This window comes from Mustela nigripes, chromosome X (assembly GCF_022355385.1).
Source record: "Mustela nigripes isolate SB6536 chromosome X, MUSNIG.SB6536, whole genome shotgun sequence".
Lineage (NCBI taxonomy): Eukaryota > Metazoa > Chordata > Mammalia > Carnivora > Mustelidae > Mustela > Mustela nigripes.
The window spans coordinates 32835897-32860124 of record NC_081575.1 but is presented as its reverse complement, the minus strand read 5'-3'; the positions used below and the strand labels follow the sequence as shown (position 1 = coordinate 32860124).

Genomic DNA, 24228 nt, shown 5'->3' with positions numbered 1-24228 from the left:
GTATTCATCCCTCATTGGAATATTAAATAGCGAGTGGGGAACATTTCTATATCCGTGGATATGGGGCTAACAGGATATTTATTTCATTAACCTCAGGGACAGTGGCTTAAATAAGCAGAGGGACTGATCAGTATCTTCGGTCACTGAATCCCAGCAAACTACAGTGTGAAGTCATGAAATGGTCACAGTGGATGACATCACAAAGGGCTTGCAGGGTATAAAGCCCAGAGCATCTCTAGGTCCAGGCTTATTTCTCCCACGGGTGTGTGGTGACTGGAAGGGTTTCTGTTACAGGACTAGTAAAAGACTGATATATTTTCCTCTTTTTCATGCAGAATCTTTACTTAGAGAAGTTGATTTGCATCCGCGGCAGGGGTAATCAAAAATCCTTTCTTTCCTTTTCAGGTTACAGTTTTAGAAGAAAACCAAAGAGTGTGATCTACAGTGCGTTCTGCAGACCCCGGAGCTCAAGGTTAGACCAGGAGCAGACGCTGACCTCACACTTCTGATAAGTAAGTTGGCTCAGTTGTACTTTGAGGCTGTGCTGTCCTTCTGCACACATGCTCCTTTGTCAAAGTCAGCCTCTCACTGAAATTCCTCTGTTCATATCTGGTTAGCACCATGTCCATGTACCTTCAGTCTCTCTAATGGTTCATTATGATGATCGTGAGAGATCATGAGCCTGGGAGAATGGAACTATTAACCCATCTGGTAAGTTCTGACACCCCTGAAACTCAGCTGTAGAATAATAAGCAGTAAGATCTGATCTCAGCTTTGCTCCTAATTGCTGTGGCTTTAAGTAAGTCATACTCCTTCGGTCTTGGCTTCTTCATTGTTAGAAGTGGAAAATAAGATTAGTGGACTTCTAAGAAGGCATCTTTCTGCTCACATACTTTAGACTTGTGTGGTTTGAATTCTACATGTGGTTAACTTTAAATTAGAAACAGAAATCACATGCCTCTCTGTAAATGCAGCAGTGAACCATTTACAGAAGAAAATTGTGGACATTATCTTGCTTAGAAGCACACAAAGAGAAGCTGATTTTAGGAGAGGGATAGGAGTGTGAATTCAGAGAAATCTTAATTTTTTTTTTCGTAATATCTGTACCCAGCATAGGGCTTGAACTTCCATACTCTTCCAACTGACCCAGCCAGGTGCCCCTGGATTCAGAGAAATCTTAACATGGATAGTAGGGAAGTCAAACAAACTCACAGCCTGGTTGGCTCAGTTGGTAGAGGATATAACTCTTAATCTCAGGGTCAAGAGCTCAAACCCCACGCTCGGTGTGGAGATTACTTGAAAAAAAAAATTAGGCATCAGATCATTGATCTCCTCTTTGGGGAGGGATTGAAATTTAAAGGTACTGGAAAAGATTAAGATTAGTCACTGTGGGATGTTTTCCAGGACTCAGATATGAATGGAGAAAACAATCACTAAGTAGTATTTTAGGTTTGACCCTAAACCATTATTATTATCCAGATTATTCACCCACTCTTCCTTCAGACTTGGATCTGAATGCCTTTTGTAATTTCTAAAGGTGAAATATACTCTGAGAATGAATATTAAATAACAGTGAAAGTAATTATTGTTCCATTTAAGCTAAAGACAATTCCAGACAAGAAAGTATATCACTTTTAGAAATAGGAGTAGCATTGTTGTATAGCCTTCTAAAATGACTTGAGGTGACAATGCAACAAAGGGGAAATAGGATGTAAATATTGGTGTTTCTTCTTTAGCTGGGCCAACCAGTGTTCATACTAAATAGGTTTGTTTGGTCTTTTGAGGCTTGACTGAGGCAGGAGCTATGGCAGAACACAGCAGAAGAATGTCCACCATTTAGATGATCTCTCTGGCTTACTGATTTTAACCTTTCACATTCCCTCATAACATTTTATACAAGTGTATTTTTTAAAAAGATTTTATTTATTTGACAGAGAGAGAGACAGTGAGAGAAGGAACACAAACAGGGGGAGGGGGAGAGGGAGAAGCAGGCTCTCCATGGATCAGGGAGCCTAATGTGGGGCTCCATCCCAGGACCCTGGGATCCTGACCTGAGCCAAAGGCAGAGGCTTAACCACTGAGCCAGCCAGGTGCCCCTATACAAGTGTTTTGATTTACTCTCTCAAGAATACCTTTATGATATGTATCATTCTACTGTCTGATTGGTGGAGCACATCTTTCAAAATGCTAGGAAATTAAGGATACAGTAGAAAGAGTCTAATTTGTATTAATATGAATCAACTTGAATGTTCTAGAAGTGTGATCTCATTTCAAGATTAAACATATTTAAGAAGTTGAACTGACACCTTATTTTTTACTTCATTTTCTAATTTATTAACTTAAATATATGGTATGTAACATTAAAAAACAGGGTAAGTTATTTTTGCTCTTCTTCCCCTTGTCTCAAGAGTCCTATCTAGAAAGAAGTTGCTATGACCAATGTCCAAGAAGCTACTGCCTGTGTTCTTTTCTAGGATTTCTAGAGTTTCAAGGTCTCACATTTAGGTCTTTAATCCATTTTGAATTTATATTTGTATGTGGTGCAAAGAAGTGGTCCAGTTTCATTCTTTTGTATGTTGCTGTCCAGTTTTCCCAGCACCATTTGTTAAAGATATTATTCTTTTCCCTTTGCATGTCCTTGCCTCCTTCATTGAAGATTAATTAACCATATAATTGTGGGTTCATTTCCGGGTTTTCTATTCTGTTCTATTGATCTATGTGTTTGTTTTGTGCCAGCACCATGCTGTTTTGATCACTACAGCTTTGTAATATAACTTGTAATATAATATAATATAATATAATATACTACTTACATTTTGTAATATAAGTCCAGAATTGTGATACCTCCAGTTTTGCTTTTCTTTTTCATGATTGCTTTGGCTATTTGGGGCATTTTATAGTTCTGTACAAATTTTAGGATTGTTCGTCTAGGTCTTTGAAAAATGATGATATTTTGATAGGGATTACATTAAATCTATAAATTGCTTTGGGTAGTAGATACATTTTAACAATATTTGTTCTTTCAATCCATGAGGATGGAATGTCTTTCCATTTCTTTGTGTCTTTCCCAATTTCTTTCATCAGTGTCCTGTAGTTTTCAGAGTACAGATTTTTCACCTCTTTTGTTAGGTTTATTTCTTGGTATCTTATGGTTTTGGGTGCAATTGTAAATGGAATTGTTTTCTTAATTTCTCTTTCTGTTCCTTCATTAGTGGTATATAGAAGTGCAACAGATTTCTGTACATTGATCTTGTATCCTGTGACTTTATTGAATTTGCTTATCAATTCTAGCAGTTTTTTTGTGGAGTCTTTTGGATTTTCTATAGAGAGTATCATGACATCTACAAATAATGAAAGTTTTACTTCTTCCTTACCAATCTGGATGCCTTTTATTTCTTTTTGTTGTCTGACTGTGTGGCTAGGACTTCCAGTGCTATGTTGAATAAAAGCAGAGAGAGTGAACATCCCTGTCTTGTTCCTGACTGTAGAGGAAGAGCTCTTGGTTTTTCCCCATTGAGGATGAAATTATTAAGATCTCGTTTTGAATAGCAAAACAAAAAAAAAATGCCCATGATACATGAAGAAAAATGTGGCTCACACATTAAAAAAAATTTTTCTAGTATTTTTTTCAGGAGTAAAAGTGCTTTTGTTTGCCTTGGTTCGAAAGAAGAGTTCATCATTACCACCACTACCACCAGCAGCACTAGGCCCATCCCCAGAGAAGGAGATTTAATTGTCATGAATAGTCACAAGTGAAGGCCCAGGAATTAAAGAAGTGAAGGGTGTTCCATTTATTTAGTACATAATATTGTTTAAAGGTTTCTGGATGCTATATTATTAAGTGTGCATTTGTGGTGATGATCATTGTAGACGAATGAAGTCAGCACCTCAACCCGAGCTCAAAACAAGATGCCAGAAGAAAAGATCAAAGAGCTTAAAACGGAATTCCAGAAAAATCAAACGCAGGTAATGAAACTACATATATATTGTATCATTGCAAGATGAGTTCTAATTTGAAAAGTATCTAGTTAAATAGAAGGAAAATATGACCAGAAACAGACTTTCTCATAAGTTAAAATTTTAGTTTAAATAACTCTACACATTTGATTTCTCAAGACAAATCATTTCCATGTGTGGAAAAGACTAAAACGTTAGTTTCTTTTCTTTTAAAAATTTTTTGAAGATTTTATCTATTTATTTGACACAGAGAGACAAGGTGAGAGAGGAAACATAAGCAGGGGGAGTGAGAGAGAGAGAGAAGCAGGCTTCCCGCTGAGCAGGGAGCCGCTGAGCAGGGAGCCGGATCTTGATCCCAGGAACCCAGGATGATGACCTGAGCTGAAGGCAGATGCTTAATGACTGAGCCACCCAGGCACCCTTACAACATTGGTTTCCTAAGCTTCCCTACATATTTTGTGATAGAATATATTATACAAACAAAATTACTTTTGAGAGAAAATTTATCATTCTAATTTGAAAAATTGCATCCATTTTTATATGACTCTGGGTTCTAGAGATACAGAACCAGCAGGACAGAGATTTTATGTATATATCATACATACATATATACATGTCTATATGTTATATAGACATATTCATATGTAAATATGACTGTTTTATATATGATATATAACACATTTATATGTACACATGCATATATTTTATATAAATATGTATATGTATGTACTTTATAACATACATAACATATAACTTAATATAATATACATAATAACGAGTAACGAAGTGACTCACATGATTATGGTAGCTCCAAGTCGTAAGACCTACAAGGTGAGTTGGCAAGCTGCAGGCATAGGAGAGCCATTGGTTTAGATCTAATCTGATCAGAAAAGTCTTAGAATCATGAAAAACAATGGTATTCTGGTTGGAAGGCCAGCATGATTGAAACCCGGGAAGAGCCAGTGTTTTGATTTTGAGTCCGAATACAGGAAAAGTGCCAGTGTCCCAGTTCAAAGGCAGTTAGGCAGTAAAAATTCTTTCTCACTGATTGGAAGACTAGCACTTTTGTTACATTTAGGCCTTTAATTGATTAGATGAGGCCTGCCCCCATTAGGGAGAGCAATCTGTGCTACTCAATTTGCCAATTCAAATGTTAATCTCATCTAATAACACCCTCATAGAAACACCCAGCCGGATATCTGGGCACCCTATTGTCCAGGCATGTTGACATGTAAAATTAACCATCAGGACCACATTTCCTGTCCTGAAGAAAATGTTTAAGTATTGAATGATCCCCAAAGCTTTTGTAGACCTCTATAATCTTGACTACATTCATTTCAAAACCTGTCAACTTTATATTCCCACTTACCTTCTCTTTGAGAAAAATTTTCATACTTAAAATCTTTATTAGGTGGTCTACACTTTACAACTGATTAAGTACTCTCCTCAAGACAGCTCATATTTGGAGGGAATATTCAGAATGTGAAGATTGTATCTTAAAATAGAGGATCCTCAAATGCTGCTTGCATTGGTCTGTTTCTATCATTTTACTGAAAACTCACAAAAAAACTCTACAGTGAACTCCAAGTGACCCAGTCTGGTGGTCTTTTCTTATCCTCACTTTGCTTTACTGTATCTGTAATAGTTGACAGGTTTTTTTCCTATCCTACTTTACTTTTTTTTTTCTCTAAGAAGTTGGTTACACTCCCTTTTTTCACTCTCCAAATTAGGGCATTCACCTGGGTTCTGTCTTCAGCTCGTGACAAATGACTTGTGGGCATGAGAAGGTAGTCTGCTTTAATAGAGAGGGAACCAAACTAGGTGTGTAAAGAACTGCATTCAAGTCCTAACCATGTTTCACACTGTATTTGTGACCTTTGTCCAATCACTTAGGCTTTTGGAGTCTTGGAGTCTCATCTATAAGCACCTATACTGTAAGGTTATAATAAGGCTCAAAAGAGATAATAGATACAAAAACTTTGATAAGCATATATTACTATACAAATGAATGTTGCTTATGTTGTTATAAGATAGCTAGATCATTGGCATTCTGAGACAGACTCTTTGTGTAAAGCCAATTAGCTCCCAGGGGGATCAAACCATAACCTTATATTATCCACATTTGAACAAACTAGTCTAACATGCCCAGGCCAGATAGAATACTTCTTCTTTGCATACACTCATCATAAAATCTAATTTTTCATTATTTCAGAAAGCTTTTGATGAGGATGTCAACTCTTCTAGCATTAGAGTGTTAGCAGAAGGACCCTAATTGTGTAGAGTTTAAAAATGCATATTAAATATCTGTACCAGTCTTTTGCATGTACTGAGTCCTTGAAGATTGATAAATTAATAAGTAGTATATTAACTCTAAAAAACCCACAAATGTCTATTGCTTATTTTACTGTGCGAGCATTTTAACATTAGATTATTTCTATTACAGGAACACTGGCGGTCAAGTTACTTATAGATTTCAGGACCTCTTCTACTGTCTCTACAGGCAGATAGAGAGCCATGCCCACCATCATTTCTATCAGTGCCACTTCTACCTGGGGGAGTTCTTTGTCTTCCAATTCCTTTACCTGGAATAAATGATAAACCATCATCACCACCGTGGTCCTCTTTGTACCAGGACCTCCTCCTCCATCACCACCTCTTTTGAGGCAGGAGAAACTTCTGCTCCAGATCATCATTTGCTCTAATTTAAAGGAATGAAGCAGAAATAAATGTATAAAACTAAACTTCATGGATCCATTCTTAATCCCGTGACTTGATTCTCCTTGAAGAGAATCAAATGGTCAAAGACAAAACTTGAACTGAAGTTTATGGCATCTTCAAGCCCTCAGTAATCATTAATGTGCATATATTGCATAGCTGTAACCAAATATGGTACAATGTTGGAGCATAAGACTGCTGGCTCTTCTGCTTTCCTTTGTGAGCTCACCATCTTATGCTCCTCCTTCAGACAGTACCTCAATAATTGGAAACTCCATGGGGAACATGAAACTCATGTTGAAGGCAAAGAGAAAACAAGGTTGTGTAAGGATAACTATTAGTTTCCTAGAGCTGCCATAACAAATTATCATAAACTGGGTGTCTTTTTTTTTTTTTTTAAGATTTATTTATTTGATGGGGGAGACACAATGACAGAGGGAGCACAAACAGGAGGAATGGGAGAGGGAGGAGCAGGCTCCCTGCTGAGCAGGGAGTCTGATGTGGGGCTCCATCCCAGGACCTTGGGATCATGACCCGAGCTGGAGGCAGACGCTTAACAACTGAGCCACCCAGGCACCCCAAACTGGGTGTTTTAAAACAATGAGAAGTTATCTCTCAGAGTTCTGGAGAATGGAAGTTCAAAATCAAAGTGTTGGCAGGGCCACACTCCCTCTGGAGGCTCTAGGAGACAATCTCTTCCTTGACTTCTCCAGCTTCTAATTATGGCTATTGGCATTCCTCAGCAGCATCTCCCACTGTTCCAACCTCACATTGCCTTCCTCTCTTTGTGTCTGTAAACTCCTTCTGTGTCTCTTTCTTTCACAAGGTGATTGCATTCAGAGATCACCCAGATAATCCAGAATAAGAACCTCCTCTTAAAATCTTTCATTTAATCACATCTTTTGCTACTTAAAGCAAAAGTTACAGATTCTGGGGATTAGGATGTGGGCATATCTTTTTGTCTCACTATGGTAATATAGGAAACACATTCTTTTTTTAAGATTTTATTTACTTATTTGAGATAGAGCGATAGAGAGCTCGCTGGCTGTTTGCACTCATGAATGGGGGAGGGGTAGAGGGAGCAGAAGAAGCAGGATCTCCAGGAGCAGGGGCTGCATCCCAGAACCTCAGACGCTTAACTGCTTAACTGACTGAGCTACTCAGGTGCCCTAGGGAACACATTCTTTTTTTTTTTTTTATAATTTTTTAAAACATTGTATTTATCTATTTGACAGAGGGGGAGAGAGGGAGGAGGGAGTGCAGAAGCAGGGGGAGCAGCAGATAGAGGGAGAAGCAGGCTACCAGCAGAACAGGGAGCCCAAAGCTGAGCTAGATCCCAAGACCCCGGGATCATGACCTGAGCCGAAGGCAGCTGCTTAACTGATTGAGCCACCCAGGTGCCCCATATTCTTTTTTTTTTTTTTTTTTTTAAATAGTATAGGGAAGTGCTTTCTTCCTGAATGTTTTGATGTTTTGCTTAATGATCATGAAACAATGTAAATTTTTTCTCTTACTGAATTTTTTTTTTCTGAGATTGTTTTTTAAAGCTTATTACATGGGGCACCTGGGTGGCTCAGTTGGAAGCATCTGCCTTTGGTTCAGGTCAGTATCCTGGGGTCCTGGGATCCAGACCCTTATCTGGCTCCCTGCTCAGCAGGGAGTCTGCTTCTTGCTCTCCCTCTGGCCCTCCCCCTGCTTGTGCTCTCCCCCTCTCTCTTAAATAAATAAATAAAATCTTAAGAAAAATAAAAATAAAAAGCTTATCACAAAAACTATACAATATCCGTGAATTAGGAATGAATTTTCTAAGGAAAATGCACTTACCCAGGCCACCATATGGAAAAATAACTCTTCTATGTGTATAAAAAAAATCATTCCATTATTTTTAAAAATTTAGTTTATTTATTGAATATTACTCAGCAAAAAAAGAGATCCTGTGGTGGCACCTGGGTGGCTCAGTCAGCTAAGCATCTGCCTTTGGCTCAGGTCATGATCACAGGGTCCTGGGATGGAGCCCCACATTGGGCTCTCTGCTCAGCAGGGAGTCTGCTTTGCCCTCTCCTTCTGCTCCTTCCCCCAGTAGTTCTCCCTCTCACTCGCTCACTCTGAAATAAACAAAATCTTAAAAAAGAGAGAGGTCTTGTGAATGAATATCACATATACTAATGGCTCAGTTTATTTTGTTGTATAATCTGAAACAGGAACACATTTCTTTTCCTTGCCATCATACTTTATTGGTTTTAATTCTGAGGATCAACTTTCTGGTCTCTGTTCTAATAAAGCACAGATCCCATGATACTCTCCTTACTTACACATTTCTGCCCTCCTGCTCAGATTCCACTCAACGAAAATCTATCTTAGCTGAATTTCTTGGTTTGCTAAGAGGCCGAGTGAATGTCTATGTCTTTTCTCTTAATGAAGAAGTACAGAGTGAAAGCTTTTCAACATTAAATTCCTTGGTATTTAAAAAAATTAATAGTAGTTGGGAGGCAGCATTCCCCTTCCAAATGAGGTGGTATCTAGGAGACAGAGCTGGGCAAGCTTGATGAGGTGATGTTTCTCCCCCTCCGAACTAGAAAGTCAACAAAAGAGTTGGAGAAAGGAATTTTTAAGTATATATCGAATCCTGGGCAAAACCCCCAAGTAACCTGTACAAGAAATTGAAATCCTGCCTAGGTTTTCAGGTTGGCCTCTGAGTAGCACATACATAAAGCAGAGCAGAGTAGATTTTCAAGGCCTGAAAAACAAATTGTCATTCGAAACACAGCCCACAAAAGTACGCCATGACCCAAGGGCTAAATTTAAACTGTTAGCTGAAGTATAACATGTAAGTATCATCCAGATACTCAGAACATAATGCCCACACGTCCAGGATCCAATCAAGCATAAATCCCTTGTCATACAAAGAACCAGAAAAGTCTCAAGTGAAAAAATACTATTAACACAGCACGAATGAATTGCTCTCTCTAATCAAGCATCTTCTGTTCAACTATCATCCCAAAGAAGCCTTCCTTATTGCAATAGTGGGGAGAGATCAGGCTCATCTCCACATATAACAAAGACTAAGGATGTTCTAAACATCCCAAATAGGGGGTCCTGGGTGGCTCAGTCGTTAGGCGTTGGCGTCTGCCTTCGGCTCAGGTCAGAGCCCAGGGTCCTGGGATTGAGCCCCACATTGGGCTTCCTGCTTGGTGGGAAGCCTGCTTCTCCCTCTCACACTCCCCCTGCTTGTAGTCCCTCTTGCCTTGTCTCTCTGTCAAATAAATGAATAAAATCTTAAAAAAAAAAAAAAAGTAAAAACAAGGACAAGTGGAGCCTCATAGCCAAGTGAGGGGATCAGTAGGTGGAAAATTAGAAAGAGGAGGTATCAAGGGTAGGGGAACTCTTTTTTTTTTTTTTTTAAGATTTTATTTTTAAGTAATCTCTATACCCAATGTGGGGCTTGAGTTTACAACCCCAAGATCAAGATTCACATCGATTACCGACTGAGCCAGCCAGGTGCCCCAAAAGTATGAGAATTCTTGCTAAAGGCAGGCTAAGGACTTAGACATCAAAGGTAGGGGATGAAGGACTTCATCAGCCTGGGGGATTTTCTCTAAACTGTTTTAGCAGGATTCCTATTAAGATAGAGGAAGTCTTTCTTCATATGCAGGTCAACACTTCATTTATTTACCATGTCTCTCAGTTTGTTCCTAAACACAGTGTTCATTACCCTGTGTTTCCACATGTGCACCTACCCCTGTGTGTAGGCCAATGGAGGAACACTTTACTTTCTGCCTTTATAGGGTTCCTATCTTTCACCATTTCAATCTCCTTATTAGTCATCAGTATGTTCAGATTTTTTATTTCTTCGTGATTTACTCTTGGTAGATTGTATGTTTCTATGAATTCATCCATTTCTTCTAGGTTATCCAATTTTTTGGTATAGTTATTGGTATAATTATGGTATAACTATTATCCATTGTAGTCTTTTAGGGTCTTTTGTACATCTGTGGTATCAGTTGTAATATCTCTTTCATTTCTGATTTTATTTATTTGAGTCATCTCTTTTTTTCTTGGTGAGTCTAGCTAAAGGTTTGTCAATTTTGTTTATCTTTAAAGAAACTGGCTCTTTGTTTCATTGAACTTTTCTCTTGTGTTTCTAGTCTCTATTTCATTTATTTCCACTCTGATCTTTGTTATTTCCTTCCATCTCCTAACTTTGGACTCCATTCACTCTTCTTTTCCCAGGTCTTGAGGTGTAAAATTAGGTTGTTTATTTGAGATCTATCTTATTTTTTTGATGTAGGCATTTGCCCCTATGAACTTTTTTCCTAGAACTGCTTTTGTTGCATCCAGTAAGTTTTGGTAGGTTGTATTTCCGTTTTCATTTGTCTCAAGATATTTTTGATTTCTCTTGATTTCTTCTTTGATGCACTGGTTGTTTAAGAGCACATGGTTTAATCTCCACATACTTGTGAATTTTCCAGTTTTCTTCTTGTAATTGATTTCTAGTTCCACACCGTTGTGGTCAGAAAACATGCTTGATATAATTTCAATCTTCTTATCTTTATTATGACTTGTTTTGTGGCCTAACATATAATCTATCCTGGAGAATGTTCCATGTCTGTTTGAGAAGAATGCATATTGTGTATCCTGTTGCTTTTGGATGGATTGTCTATATATGCCTGTTAAGTCCATCTCATCTAATATGTCTTTCAAAGCCATTGCTTCCTTGTTGATTTTCTGTCTGGATGAACTGTTTATTGAAACTAGGGTATTAAAGTCTCCTACTATTATTATATTGCTCTCTACTTTTCCCTTTAGGTCTGTTAATATTTGTTTTATATATTTAGGTGCTCTTATGTTGGGTATATCAGCCATTCTTTTTTAAAAAGATTGTATGTATTTATTCGAGAAAGAGAGAGAGAGAGAGAGGGAGGGAGGACGAGTGGGGGAGGGGCAGAGGGAGAGGGAAAATAGAAGGAGAGAAGCATACTTTGCACTGAGCAGTGACCCTGACACTGGGCTTGATCCCAGGACTCTGAAATCATGACCTGGGCCGAAGGCAGATGCTTAACCAACTGAACCACCCAGGTGGCCCAACCATTATTTCTTTAAATAAGCTTTCTACCCCTCTCTCTCACTCTTCTCCTTCTGGGAACTCCAGTGATGTGTATAATATTTTTGTTTATGGTCCTATAGTCTTTCTTCTTGCATTTTCATTCTTTCTTATTTTTGCTCCTCTAATTCGATAAGTTCAATTGATTTGTCTTCTAACTCAATGATTCTTCTGCTTTTACAAGTCTGTTGTTGAAGCTCTCTTTTGAATTCTTCAGTCCAGTCACTGTATTCTTCAGTTCAGTTCAGTTCAATTTCCTTTTTATGTTCTCTCTTTATTGAACTTCTCATTTTATTCCTGTAGTTTTCCTGATATCAAATTGTTCATTTGTGTTATTTTATACATCTTTGAGCATCTTTAGAACAATTATTTTGAACTCATTGCAGGGAAATTGCTGGATCTCCATTTGTTGTGGGGGGGATTAGTTACTGGAGGTTTATTGTGTTCCTTTGGTGGAGATACGTTTCCCTGACCCTGTGTCATCCCTGGGGCTTTGTATAGGTGTCTGTGCATTTGAGTAAGCAGTTACCTCTTCTGAACTTTATGGGCTGACTTCCATAAGTGAGCCCTTTTGTCTTTGGGTGGGGTATGCTGGCCTCTGCTGTGACCCCTGGTCTGCTGGTGTGGAGCACCTAGGGCAGGGGCTTGTGACATCACCATGTCTAATTGGGTATGATGCCGCTTTGGCCCAGGATGCTGTGGAGGACAGCATCCACAACTGAATGGTCCTTTGGGGTCTGCAGAGGCTACAAGGTGTCTGGTGAATGGCACCATGGGGTTTGCAGAGGCTACAAGGGTTGCCGTCTTCAGCGGCACCTACGGTTCTGGTGGCCAGGGACCCAGGCAGACAGCAGTGGTGGCTGGATCCCATGCCAGGTGCACATCCAGCTGCAGGGACCAGCTGCAAATGCCTGTGTAGTGGCAGGATCCAGTCACAGATACCCATGGAGCGGTGGGGGTCAGGGCAGACAGCAGTGGCCATGGCCAACTATGAGCTCACTGGCAGCTGTGGAAGCCCTGGCTTTTGGCGTGCTCTCTTTTTCCTGCATACTTTCCCCTGAGTATGCAGAGAGCACGGGAGGCTAATGCTGGGGTTGGGCTGGGGAGATGCAGGTGTATAAACTGGAGGGTTTTGTGGGAGGGACTCAGGTGACAGGCATCTGGAATACCAAAAAAGAAAAAACGATGGCAAGATATCTTCAAGGTATCCATGGTGTGTGTGCACTGGCTGTTGGCTTCATCAGTGATGAAATCTGCTGACTTTGTCTGCACTGTGTTCTCTATACAGCAGCCGCTATTTGAAGATGAATGTTTCTGTGCCTCATGACCTGGCCCTATGTCCACATGAGGTCTTATCCCAGATTACCCCTCTGAGAGTCCCTTCTCATCCACGAAGTTGGAAAAGCAGATATGAGGGCACCTGGGTGGCTCAGTCATTGAGTGTCTGCCTTCAGTTCAGGTCATGATCCCAGAGTCCTGGGATCAAGTTCCATACCAGGTTCCCTGCTCTTCAGGAAGCCTGCTTCTCCCTCTCCCTCTGCTTGTGTTCCCTCTCTTGCTGTCTCACTCTCTGTCAAATAAATAAATAAAATCTTAAAAAAAATAATGAAAAGTAGATATGATAAAGGGACATGATCTGAGAAAAATTGAGAACCTGGGTAGACGTGAACAGCAGTTTCACTGGTTACTTGGAAAAAGGCAAGCAAAGAAGGTGTTAAGCTGATGAACGTTAATATGGGAAAGCAGACCAAAGTGCTATATAGTTTACATTTTTCTTGTGTATGTGGAAAAAAAACACCCAGGCTTGGGGTGCCTGGGTGGTTCAGTCAGTTAAGTGTCTCACTCTTGATATAGGCTCAGGTCGTGATCCCAGGGTCGTGGGATTAACCCTGTTAATTAAGCCTGGCGTCTGCTTGTCCCTCTACCTCCACCTTTGCCCCTCCCCACTGCTCACACACACGCTCTCTCAAATAAATGAATACATCAAAAATTAAATTTAATTTAATTTTAAAAAACCTCCCAGGCCTTCCTAGTTAGATCAGCAACAAAAGGGGATGTCAGTGAGGAGCTACCCCAGACACCCAGGTAATGCACATTCCTTTCTTGCCAGCTGATGCTACTCATGTCATCTGTCCCCTGGGACCCAGAAGCAGAGTGTTTTCAGTTTATAACCACGTGCATGGTGCCATGCACTGGCTACTTCCTAGAATTCTGCAGTTGGCAGCTGCATGGAATCCTGCTAGCAGAAGGATCTGCTATCATAAAGCTGTTTGTGTGTTCTAGCAAACACTTTGGAGTCTGGAAGATCATATCCAGTGTTACAGTGACAAGGGAAGTTTTTTTTTTTTTTTTTTTTTTTGTCATCCCAACACATCTGAAAGAACGAAGGACTTTAGAAACCCATCTAGAAGGGTTGATAATGATCACAGGTGAAGCCTTTCCGTTAAGGGTAAGCTGGTGGCAGTTGCAGTGGTGGCAAGAAGGGGGGGGGAGTGAATCCCCCATTGATTTCATCAGTGATTTGCAGCTGTTTTCTCTATGTTTGTAGGCCTGGATCTAAGGACAGATCAAATTCGCCCTCTGATCCTAACCACCTGTGTCTTCTTATTAGGGAAAATGCTGTGGTAAGGCAAGGGCAGACTATTACTCAAATCTTAGCAGTAGTTTGCTTCTATGTTTTGCTAAACTCCAGAGAAGACAAAGAAAAAATGAAGAAATTGAAAAAAACTACTGTGCTATTTGCTCAGTTAGAACTGTTTGCTAAAGGGAATAACCCTTATTCTGGACAACCTATGAAAGGGACAAAAGAAGAAGGGAAAGTGTATGTCAATATTGCCAGAAGTCAGGATATTAGAAGGGGATGATAGAAAGAGAGTCTAGAGAATGCAGGAGTTACATAAACAGGAAAGCCCAGAAAGCTAGGGAACACTTGATAAATGGCTTAAAGTGGACAAATTTATGGAATCTGAGTTGGAAACTGGTGCTACTGGTGCTACTTATCTGGCCATTTTCTCAGGAATTTGTCACATTCCGTTTGGTGATAGATCAAAGACTGTTGCATCAGTCTTTTCACTTTTACCCTTTCTGACTTGTTCCATTTTGTCCATGTTCCCATATTGACAGGTCTTCCAATGGATGAACATGTTTTCTTACTTTCTCCTGATTCTTCCGTCCACCACTTGGTCAGGGTCCAGCAGTGCAACTTAGAGGCTCTCATATTCTGTTCTCCAAATAGACTGTCTGTGCAGGTCCTCTGAAGGCAGTACCGAATCAGTTACTACGTGTCCACCAAAGGAAAGGCGATGATGATGTTGATAATGGTGTTGGTGGTAATGATAATGGTATAGTTAATGGTAATGAGGACTGAAAATGGTAGTGGTAATAATAAAAGTGATGATTATACTGATGAGTGTGAGGTTGATGATAGTGATTATTGTGATGATATTTGTGACAACTGCAATGATAACAGCAATGATTGTGATGGTCATGGTTATGGGGATAGTGCAAGTGATAATATGATGATGGGGATGATGAAGATAAAAAAGAAGCTGATGATGATGGTGAGATAAAGGTAATGATTCAGATTCTCTTATGATGATGGGGATGAGTGCAAAGATGATGAAAATGTTGGTAATGCTGAACAGAAAGATAATTTTGATGCTTATGTGAGGAATATGGAAATGGTGAAAGTGATTATAATGGTAATGGTGATGTTCATTATGCTGGTGATGATGGCAATGATGGTAAAGATGAAGATATTGTAGATGATGGTAATAGTGCTGATAAATGTGATGAGAATGGTGATGATGAAGATGATGACAGCAGTTATGATGGTAATGTTAATGGTGAGGATGATGGTGATGATCATATTGATGATTAAGTTTATGATGATGGTGATGAGGAAATGATAATAGCAATGATGTTGAAGATGATGGTGGTGGACATGGTGATAATCATAGTGATAGAGATGATGCTATTGATGATAGTGATTTTTTGGTGATGATGGTAAGGATGGTAAAGATAATGAGGATGATAAAGATGATGAAATAATGGGAATGTACACATTGGTGGCCATGGTAGCCATTGGTGGTGAGAAATATGGGGAAAATAATGTTGGTGATTATGGTAAAGATTATAATATTGATGATTTTGCTGATGATAAGATTCTGATGATGTTGAATCTTATGATCAGTATGAAGATGGTGATGTTGATAATGATGATGATGATAATGATGGTGATTTTGATGACATTGGTGATAATGGTGATGATGATGGTGATCATTATGGAAATGAAGATAATGCTGATTTTATGGTGATGACTATGCTGATAATGGTGAGGATGAGGATGGTGATGATGAAAAATATGATGATGGTGATTGACAATGATGATGTTGAAAGTGGTAAGAACACAGAAGATGATGATGAAAATGGTATTAACATAGATGATACATATGGTCATAATTCAGTGATGACGGTGATGGTGATAATGAAGATGATGCTAAGGGTGATTGATGATGGTGGTGATTATGATTATGGTGATGGTAAAAATAGTGATGGTGCTGATGATGAAAGTGACAGTTGTGGTGCTTTAGGTGATAAAGATGGTTGTGATGGTATATTAGTCAGCTTGTGCTGCCATAACAAAATACCACAGACTGGGTAGCTTAAACAGCAGAAATTTATTTACTAACAGTTCTGGACACTGGTGGTCTAAAATGAAAGTGCCGGTAGGGTTGGTTTCTGATGAGATCTCTCTCCTTAGCTTGCAGATAGACACCTTTTCATTGTGTCCTCACATGACCTTTTCTTGGTGTATGAGCAGAGAATGTGAGCTCTCTTGGAAGGACACAACTCCAATAGGAATAGAGCCCTACCTTTATGACCTCATTTAACTTTACCTTCTCAAGGCCCTATCTCCAAATACAGTCACATTAGAGGTTAGGCCTTCAACATATGAATTTGGAGGGCATAAGTGAATCCATAACAGAAGGTGACAATGATAATGAAGATGATGGTGAAGGGTGATGATGATGAGGATGACCATGGTTGATGACAATGATGTTGATGATCATGACAATGATGGTGAGGATGATTGTGTGAATAATGATGGTGACCTGCTACTGCTGCTGCTGGTGATAAAGATGATGGTTTTGATTATTATGAAGATTCTTTTGATTATGCCTATAATGTTCATAATTATGTAGGTGATGTAGGTGATGGCAATGATGTAGGTAATGGCAATGATGATGAAGATGATGTAGGTGATGGCAATGATGATGAAGATGATGTTTATGGTGATGGTGATGAAGACGATGGCAATGCTGGTATGGATGATGATATTGATAATCATGGTGACAGTGATGATGATGGCAATGGGAAGAGGGAAAGAGGGATGAACTGGTGGAGCATGGGAGATTTTTAGGGCAGTGAAACTATTTTGTATGTTACTATAATGGTGGATAATATACCTAAACCCATAGAATGTTTAAGACAGGATTGAACCCTAATGTAAACTATGAACTTTAGTTAATAATCATGAATCAACATACATGTTGATTGATACATTTATCATGTATCAATATTGCTCATCATTTATAACACATGTATTCATAGTAGGGGAAACTGCATGTGCGTGTGTGTGTGTGTGTGCGCATGTATATTGGTGGGTGGGTGAGGGGAAGTGTTGGGGTATATGAGAACTCTACATTCTGCTCAATTTTTAGACAAAACTGCTCTAAAAAGTAAAGCGTACTGATTTTTTTAAAAAGTCAACCAACCTAAGGGCACCTGGATGGCTCAGTGGGTTAAAGCCTCTGCCTTCGGCTTAGGTCATGATCCCAGGGTCCTGGGATTGATCCCCACATCCAGCTCTCTGCTCCGCGGGGAGCCTGCTTCCCACCCGCCCCCTGGCTACCTCTCTGCCTACTTATGAACTCTGCCTGTCAAATAGATAAATCTTAAAAAAAAAAAAAAGATAGAAAGAAAGAAAAAAATATCAACCAACCTACAAATGAGCCAGAAAGAAAAATACATCAACAATCAAGAATCAAGATTAGATTGATACCTAACTTTTCAATGGTATTCTGGACTCAAGAAAGCAATGGAGCTATTATTTTTTTTTGAATATTGAGGAAAAGAACTTTGAGCCTATACTTTTTATCTAGCTAAATTGTTATTCAAATGTAAGGGAATAATAAAAATGGTCTTTGAGTAACTAGAACCCAAATTGAAACTGGAATGGAAGTACTCAAATGAAAATCCAAAAAAATCTAAAAGATAGTTCTGGAAATATGGCAACTTTGGATGACCAAATTTCTTTGCAAAGTATTTGATGTCTTAAAAATAAAATAAAAATAATTTCAGGACTAAAGAGAAGAAAAAATGAACATATATTCATCAAAATCCATAATTAAAATTATAGGCCATATTAATATAATGGGGATGACAGGTGACCAAATTAATTTAAGAGTGTGCTAAACTTCTAGTTTTATTAGGAAGAAGCTACAGATATTAATATCTTTAAGAAATTAAGAAAAGTAGCATACCTGGGTGTCTCAGGTGGTTAAGCATCTGCTTTCATCTCAGCTCATGATCCCAGGGTCCTGGGATAGAACCCTGTGTTGGGCTTAGTGGGGAGTCTGCTTCTCCCTCTGCCTCTGCTACTCCCCTGCTTTTGCTCTCTTGCTCTCTCTTTCTGTCAAATAAATGAGTAAATCATTTTAAAAAAGAAATTAAGAAAAGTAAATATACATGAGTATGATATTTATTTATTTAGTTAGTTTCAGAGGTAGAATTTGGTGACTCATCAGTTGCATATAACACCCAGTGCTCTTTCCATCAGATCCCCTCCTTCATGCCCATCACCCAATCACCCCATACCCCCAACCCATCTCCCTACAACAACCCTCAGTTTGTTTCCTATAGTGAAGAATCTCTTATGGTTTGCCTCCCTCTCAATTTTTATCTTATTTTATTTTTCCTTCCTTTCCCCTATGTTTCTTATGTTCCACATATGAGTGAAATCATTTCTCTGGCTTATTTTGCTTCACATAATACCCTCCAGCTCCATGCACCTCAGTGCAAATGGAAAGAGTTCATTCTTTTTGATGACTGAATAATATTCCATTGTATACAAACACACACGTACATACCACATCTTCTTTATTTATTCATCTGTCAATGGACATCTGGGCTCTTTCCATAGTTTGGCTATTGTGCACATTGCTGCTATAAACATTGGGGTGAACGTGCCCCTTTGAATCACTATGTTTGGATCTTTTGGATAAATACTAAATAGCACTATTTAGTATAATTGATAGGGTGTAGGGTTTTTTTTTTTTGTTTGTTTGTTTGTTTTAACTTTTTGAGGAACCTCCATACTCTTTACCAGAGTAGCTGTACCAATTTACATTCCCACCAACAGTGTAAGAATGTTCCCCTTTCTCTGCATCCTCGCCAATGTTTGTTGTTCCCTGTGTTGTTAATTTTAGCCATTCTGACAGGTGTGAGGTGGTATCTCATTGTAGTTTTGATTTGTGTTTTCCTGATGCTGAGTGATGTTGAGCATCTTTTCATGTGTCTGTTGGCCATCTGGATGTCTTCTTTGGACAAATGTCTGTCCATGTCTTCTGCCCATTTCTTGACCTCGATTTTCGTGGGGTTTTTTGGGGGGGGGGTATTGAGTTTGATAAATTCTTTATAGATCTTGGATACTAGCCCTGTATCTGATAAGACATTTGCAGATATCTTCTCCCATTCTGTAGGTTGCCTTTTGGTTTTGTTGATGGTTTCTTTTGCTGTGCAAAAGCTTTTTATCTCGATGAATTCCCAGCAGTTCATTTTTGCTTTTGTTTCCCTTGTCTCTGGAGAAGTGTCTAGCAAGAAGTTGCTGTGGCTGAGGTCAGAGAGGTTGCTGCCTGTGTTCCCTTCCAGAATTTTGATAGATTCCTGTCTCATATTTAGGTCTCTTGTCCATTTTGAGTTTATTTTTGTGTATGCTATAAGGAAATCATCCCATTTCATTCTTCCTCATGTGGCTGTCCAATTTTCCCAACACCATTTGTTAAAGAGACTATCTTTTTTCCATTGGGTATTCTTTCCTGCTTTGTAGAAGATTACTTGATCATGGAGTTGAGGGTCCATTTCTTGGTTCTCTATTTTCTTCCATGGATCTATGTGACTGTTTTTGTGCCAGTACCATTCTTTCTTGTTTACAGGTTTGTAATACAGCTTGAAATTTAGAATTGTGATGCTTCCAGCTTTAGTTTTCTTTTTCAACATTCCTCTGGCTATTCGGGGTCTTTTCTGGTTCCATATAAATTTTAGGATTGTTTGTTCCAGCTCTGTGAAAAATGTTCGTGGTATTTTGATAGGGATTACATCGAATGTGTAGATTGCTTTGGGTAGGTAAGGCATTTTAACAATATTTGTTCTTCCAATCCATGGGCATGGAATGTTTTTCCATTTCTTTATGTCTTCCCTTATTTCTTTCATAAGTGTTCTATAGTTTTCAGAGCACAGATCCTTTTGTGCTTTGGTTAGGTTTATTCCTAGGTATCCTATGATTTTTGGTGCAATTGTAAATGGGACCAATTCCTTGATTTCTCTTTCTTCTGCCTCATTGATAGTGCAAAGAAATGCAACTGACTTCTGTGCATTGATTTTATATCCTGCAACTTTGCTGAATTCCTGTATCAGTTCTAGCAATTTTTGCATGAAGTCTTCTGGGTTTTCGATATAAAGTGTCATACCATCTTCAAAAAGTGAGAGTTTGACGCCTTCTTTGCCAATTTGGATGACTTATTTCTTTTTGTGGTCTGATTGTTGATGTTAAGACTTCTAGTACTGTGCTGAAGAATAGTGGTGAGAGTGGACACCCCTGTGGTATTCCTGATCTTAAGGAAAAAGCTCTCAGTCTTTCCCCATTGAGGATTATATTCATTGTGGGTTTTTTGTATATGACTTTTATTATACTGAGATATAGTCCTTCTATCTCTACACTGCAGAGAGTTTTTATCAAGAATGGATGTAGCATTTTATCAAATACTTTTTCCACATCTAGGGGATGTTATGGTTCTTGTTCTTTCTTTCATTAATGTGATGAGTCATATTGATTGTTTTGTGGATGTTGAACCAGCCTTGCAGCCCAGGAATAAATCTCACTTGGTCATGGTGAATAATCCTTTTATTATACTGGTGGATCCTATTAACTAGTATCTTTTTTTTTTAATAAAGATTATTTATTTATTTGACAGACAGAGATCACAAGTGGGCAGAGCGGCAGGCAGAGAGAGAAGAAGGGAAGCAGGCAGGGAGCAGGCAGGGAGCCGGATGCGGGGCTCGATCCCAGGACCTTGAGCTCATGACCCCAGCAGAAGGCAGAGGCTTTAACCCACTGAGCCACATAGACGCCCCTATTAGCTAGTATCTTGGTCAGAATTTTTGCCTCCATGTTTATCAGGGATATTGGTCTGTAATTCCCTTTTTTTGTTGGGGTCTTTGTCTGGCTTTGGGATCAAGGTCATGCTGGCCCACGAGTATGATTCTTAAGTTAAGAGCAAACACCACAGAACACTAAAAATATCATAACTTTTAGAACAATAGAGAGAAAAAAAACACTGTTCAATAGAGAGGACTTAGTGGATATAGGAGAAATGAGGAAGAAATCTGTAATATAATCTGATTCCTGGCATTTCATAGAAGCTTGCTCATCAATGTAAATTCATTTAGTCCGACCTTAGGAAAATCAGATTTCCTCTTCTTTCAGACACCAGCTTACCAAACATGAAGTTTTCCAGTCCCCAAGATTTTAATATTTTATGAGGCTGCTATGCTTACCTGTAAAGCAATTAGTCCCTGTGTAACTGGTATCCAAATTATGGCATCCATACTTTGTGTTCTGATCCTTGCTCCAAGCACAGTCTTACGGTCCGGTCATAAAGAAACAGAGATATATACATATGCTTGTGTGTGTGTGTGTGTGTGTGTGTGTGTGTGTGTGTGTGTGTTTACTTGCTAAGGATAAATACGAACATATTATATTTAAAAACACCCTGTTGAAAAAAAAAGAAACCCAAGAAGATGGTCTGGTGGCTACTCCTCTTTTGGTCAGTAGAGGGAGATCACGATTCATTTTTACTCGGTTGAAAAATACATAATTGCAACTTTTTAAAGAAGTGAACCTGTTTTTTCCATTCTTCCCACTCTGAGCCAATATTTTCTTTCCAGGGAATCACTGTCCTTCTACTGGGTCCAGAGCCTCTGGAAGTCTAGATATGTTTAAGAGGATTAATCTGTGCCCTTGGACATAATGGAAGCTAACAAAGTTTACATTTCTTCCTATGTTGTTGAGTCCCTGGGACATTCTAAATGACTGTGCAGTGACTAGAGTCCTGCTAAGCTGATAGCAATGGCAGTGCTCTCTGGATGGCTGGCTGAGCTGCGGACGCCCCTTCTGCTGCCCCCAGCCCCCACTATCACTTCTGGGCCTGGATTTAGTGAGGCAGCCAGTGGTGAAGAACATTTGGTTTTTCCAGTTACTGCCCCCCAAATGTGGTTTCAGTTCAATGTCTGTCAGAGTTTAGTAGCCATCTAAGTACAATGGGAAAGCAAAGATGGCTTCTTTTTTTAACCAACTGAGCCACCCAGGAGCCCAAATGGCTTCTTTTTTAATTTTTAATTTTTATTATTTGTTTTATTTATTTATTTTTTGTTAAAGATTTTATTTATTTATTTGACAGAGAGAGAGATCACAAGTAGGTGGAGAGGCAGGCAGGGAGAGAGAGGAGGAAGCAGGCTCCCTGCTGAGTAGAGAGCCAGATGAGGGGCTCAATCCCAGGATGCTGAGACCGTGACCTGAGCTGAAGGCAGAGGCCTCAACCCACTGAGCCACCCAGGCGTCCCCAGCTTCTTTTTTTAAATAAGGATTTTACAATTGTGATATCAGAGGGTACCATTTGATTCCCTAAAGGTAGGCAGGTCCAGAATGTAAGGAGTGTAGGAAGGTCCAGAAGAAATATTCACAGCCTGCAGATTAAGAATATAAATTATGATTCAGTAAGGGGACAGTATTTTTCACATAGGACTGGTCTGAGACTCGGGAAGTGCAGGGAGCCTTTGATCTTTTAACTAAGACAACTTGGGACACAAATAGGTTTAACTATACTTAGTGGAGGCTAGAACCTGAGATGTCTGGAATGGGGCAGGTGCTGGAGGGAAGACCCAGCTTCAGATGATAAAAATAAGCCCAGTGGGGAGAGGGGAGATACAGAGGACTGCCTTATTTCTAACCTGAGGGGAAGGAAGCCAAAGGGTGGGTTGTATGAGAGAGGCTATGGTATTGACTGGTAGGAGAGTGTACAGCTTGGGGTTTGTTTGTTTGTTTGTTTGTGGTTTTTTTTTTTTTTTTTTTTGCTTTTTTAAAGACCGCATTTATTGACTATTTTCTCTGCACCACAAGTATTAAAAACAACCATGTCAATATAGCACTTTAAAAAATATATAGGAAAAAGCATCACTTTCAGAGAATGCTCTTCTCTTTTTCTTTCCTTAGCTAAGCTTCTAGGAGTGTGATTTTCAGAATAGGCAGTGACAGGTGTAGTCAAGGCAAGCTGTTGACATAGAAGGCATGGGGTCAGCAAAAGAGGTCTCAAAGTGTGGACAAAAACAAACAAACAAACCCAACAGGGAGTCTTAGAATAGCTGTTAATAACTGGGGCACAGAGTCAGAGTTAGTATTTGTAGTTATGGGGCGCCTGGGCGGCTCAGTCTTTAGTCGTCTGCCTTCAGCTCAGATCACCATCCCAAGGGTTCTGGGTTGGAGACCAGCATGGAGCCCCGCATCAAGCCCCGCATTGGGAGAGTCTGCTTCTCCCTCTCCCACTCCCCCTGCTTGTGTTCCCTCTCTTGTTCTCTCTCTCTGTCAAATAAGTAAATAAAATCTTAAAAAAAAAGAATTTGTAGTTAGGATGACTCGATATTTATTTATTGATGAAATCACCTAGAGCTCTTTATATCCTTCTTGACAGAATTAGTTTCTTTGCGAACCTGAAGGAGAAGCTGCTGATTACAGACTGTGGTGGTGACCAAGGAAGATGAGAGACAGGACCTTATCAATCCAAATATTCAGTAAGATGATATTGTTTGTTCTGCATACCGTGAACTGTATAGCAGAGTGGGTTGTCCTGAACCCTGGGATACATTAGAACAGTCTCTGATACTTCAAAAAATAGAACTGTTCTGGAAAACTCTTTGGCAGTACGTATAAGGTTGAATATACAGATAGACTACAGTCTCACTCCTGGATATAACGCAGTGTTTCCTAACCTTTTTTTTTTTTAAAGGTTTTTAAAATTTATTTATTTGACAGACAGAGATCACAAGTAGGCAGAGAGGCAGGCAGAGAGAGAGGAGGAAGCAGGCTCCCTGCTGAGCAGAGAGCCCGATGTGGGACTCGT

The 24228-nt window shown here is 39.3% G+C and overlaps 1 long non-coding RNA gene across 1 annotated transcript in view; it reads right to left on the bottom strand.

The window, feature by feature from the left end:
* Positions 1–24228, bottom strand: part of LOC132006860 (uncharacterized) — a 33905-nt gene that overhangs the window by 4302 nt on the left and 5375 nt on the right. The window contains exon 2 of the long non-coding RNA XR_009401241.1: positions 18319–18467. This is a non-coding gene — a long non-coding RNA (uncharacterized LOC132006860). The remainder of the gene's footprint in view (positions 1–18318; positions 18468–24228) is intronic.